We start from the raw sequence: 4,082 nt of genomic DNA, 5'->3' as shown, positions 1-4,082 counted from the left end.
AAAATAAGAAAAAAAATATATTTTTAAATTAGGGAGCCTAAACAAGAGGCTGAGTCTCTTAAATTGACTCCACATAAAGAGCGCTTGCAGGTGGATATGGTTTATTGGTGTATTAATGAACACCTACCCAGTTTGAGAATGTGATAATATTTTCAAGATAATATTTTGAGAATGTGATAATATAATTGTATAATACATTCCTAACGTTTTAATTATGTAGTAAAACTCATCCTTGAGTACATCTTGGACAAATTTGCTTTCCTTTTTAAATAAACAAATATAAAACAAAATCGCATAGCATCTAAAAAATGAAGGAAAGTTGAGGAGTACCATAACATTTCTAAATAAAGTTATTTTATAGGTAAAAAAAAAAAAATATTGACTGAATTTTTACAGAACAAAACTTGACAATTTTTTATTGGTTTCTATGAATAATTCCTTGCATACTGTTTTATTAAATTAAATGTGAATTAGGTATTCAAACGTATAATGCTACTTATTAGAAAAAGGTAAATTATATAATTTGTTATAAAAGTGAAGAAAAAAGAAGAGAACAGAGAGAAGTTAATAGACTTGTGTGTATTTTATTAAGAACCAAAACCCTGTATTTATAGGGTAGAATTATGGGTACAACAATAATAATTTTTAGGGCTGCAGGAGTATAATTGTCATTCACCTCTAAATCCTAATAAACTTACATTTTACCACACTCCCCCTTAAATGATACATTATAAAATATCTACTTCGTTAAAACCTTGTTTAATAAAAATTCAATGGGGAAAAAATCAAATGAAGAAAAAAGAATACAGTTATTTTGGAATACTAAAAATGAATGCTGCCTCATTAAAACTTTGCTGGGAAAATCTAGTGGGACAAAATCTAAGTGAAGAAAAATAGTACAGCTACTCCCTTTGATGTTGATCGCTGGAGATGTTTGAGTCGACGCATTCCAATATCATAAAATAATTTCTCGAATGTAAATGTTAGCAGTGTTTTTGTGAATAAATCGGTCACATTGCCACTTGAGATAATTTTTTGAATATCAATGTCACCATTCTTTTGAAACTCATGTGTATGATAGAATTTTTGAGAAATATGCTTCATTTTGTCACCTTTGATATAGCCCTTTGAGTTATGCAATACAAGTTGCATTGTCTTCATACAAATTTGTTAGTTAACCTGCACAATGCTGAGATATGATGAGTCATGTCCTCAACCATACACATTATTGGCTTGCTCATGGATTGCAATAATTTCATAATGATTTGAGGATGTTGCTGTCAATGATTACTTCACGGATCCTCATGATATAGCTGTTCCTCCACGTGTAAATACATATCAGAAAAAGTTATGTTAAGTCAAGTGTAATTTACAAGATAAATTAATACTCAAATTGCAATAAGGTATAGTACTTCAGAACCAAGAACTTTTTCTCCATCTTCAAGTGGACGAAATGGATCTTTTTTCACATCAAGTGATCGAATAACCACAAGTGATGCCAGTGGATGTGCATTATCCATGTAAAAACGTTTTAAAACTTTTTTATGTATACATAGATTGGTGAACAAATAATCTTTCTAGGAAATGTTCAATTTGTAACCCAAGACAAAATTTGATTTTTCCCAAATTTTTCATCTCAAATTCATTTTTCAAATAATCAGTAGCTTTGTTGAGCTCTTCAGGAGTTCCAATTAAATTTAAATCATCAACCATAATTGCAAATCTAATATTTGTTTTCTTTATGAAAACATATGGGCGGACATGGTAATTTTCAAAGCATTCATTCAACAAATATTCGCTAAAGTGATTATACCACATGCGTCCAGATTGTTTTAACCAATATAATAATCTAAGAACATAGTTCTCAGGCATGTATCATTTGAGTTATGCTTCATGCATATTAAATCTTTCAAATATAACATTAATAATCATGTCAGGTCAATTGACTATCACATATTTCAAATTTTATGTATTTTCAAGATAACATGATATAGGCTCGTGATTTCATCTATGAAGATCCTTGCAAAATTCACTATGTTGAGTCGTGCATTACACAATACGATTTCATTATTCTCATTTATTTTTCGTATAAGTATATACTTTTAGATTTTGGGACTGCATGTCCAAAAATTCGTGTTTATCTAGTAAGTTTAATTTAAGAATGCGTCTCCTTTTATTTGGCCAAACATTATTTCGATTGATATATTTCGACGCATTTATTTCGATTCCTTGCAATTCACATATGATACTGTATATCATGTACAAAATTGTTGTCGACAATTTTTTCTTCTCTCATTCAATTCTATTTTTTTTTCCATAGCGATATAACTTATTTAGATATCTCAATTTTTAATATATCAGGTACGCTTTATAATTTATTATGTCTAAATACTCATTAAAAGTATATGCCTCCTTAATGAAACCATTTTTGCCAATTGCTCCATTTTTATTTGAAGATTTTTGTATTAGAATCGAATATCATCACGCTTTAGGCGTGCTATAGATATATCAAATGTAATGCTAACAAATTGTCCCCTAAGGGATCAATTCGTATTGGAGCATTAAAAATTGATGCATAGATATTGCTGATCTCTTTAATCAATAGATGCATCTAAATAAATTATGTTTCGAACTTCTGATTCGAATGATATTTAGCAAAGATTTAGATGATAATTCATTTATACATTATTTTTAACTTCTTAATTCCTCCCCTAATGTTGAGAGAATTGTCCAATCAAATTGACAATAATTTTTTTAGTGTTACAAAATATCGTCCAGTTGAAATAATAGTTCAAACTACGTAATTATTCTCAGCATTCTTTATTTTCCATCTCAGTGTATTGTGGTGTTCAATTTTTACATATACTACACCATAAAAAATAATCAGATGGAAAAATTAGGATCTAACCATAAGGTGATTATAATAGGGAGAATTATGATTTTGACATGATGCGTAATAGAATTTCCTAAATAAAAATAGGAAATACTTTAATCTCAATTAAATTAATTAGAGGCATTTAACAAATAATAGTGTTAAACTATTTATCGACATATCCACTAACACTTACTAAAATGTTGAGATTTATGCCCACTAATATTAGCAAGACATAGTTTTGATTAAATAATCTGATTATGCTCATAACTTAAGCAATAATTTGCAAAATTCTAGGTTGCGAACACCATGCAATAATCTAATTTTTGTGTCAAATATATTAGGTACAAATAATATTTAGATGGTTAACATAGTGGGTGACGGGGCCCCATATATCACCCTAATTAATTTTCAGAAATATAGAGAATTCAATCCCTATTTTAGCTAGCGATATTTAATGATCAATTGTCGATAAAGAAAACAAATAATAAATAGGAATTCAATGGATTTAAAAATCTTATTATTCTTCATTTAATATCCATTAAAAGAATTTTAATTTCGCATCATTATTGATCCAATGATGGTTTAACTGGTCATCCAAATAATAAAATTAAACTGAACTTCTGCTTCAATATAATATATAATTCAATTATTTAATCTAGAAGAATATAATTAAATATTGTATAATCATATATCATTTAAGTAGTCAAACTAATCAATGTTCTAACAATATTAGTTATATGTTTTCTTTTAGGGATAAACATGAATTCAAAATAATATATTTTTCGAAACACGTCTTGCTTTAAAAGCACGTTATATATATATTATACTTTTCAAGAGCACGTAAGATCTAACTAGAATATTAATGAAATTTATAATGTGCTATTTTGATATCATATTATATTTTACTATTATTTTTTCAAGAACAATAGATCAATATTTTTCTGACATATGAAAATTTTTAATGTCATACTCTTCAAGAGTAATAAAATATTATTGTTTACAATAATAATTATGTAAGGATTTACTCTTCAAGAGTAATAACATAATTTTATGTTAAATCTTATATCATTATGCTCTTGAATATCAATAAAATCTGATCAAAACACCAATATCTAAATATGTATGTAGAAAAATAGACACGTAAATAAATAGAGTTATTTAATTCATGATTTTACATATAATCGATTAATATTCTTCAAGAATATTG

This window comes from Olea europaea, chromosome 12 (assembly GCF_002742605.1).
Source record: "Olea europaea var. sylvestris chromosome 12, O_europaea_v1, whole genome shotgun sequence".
Taxonomy (NCBI): Eukaryota; Viridiplantae; Streptophyta; class Magnoliopsida; order Lamiales; family Oleaceae; genus Olea; species Olea europaea.
This window is presented reverse-complemented; position numbering follows the sequence as displayed.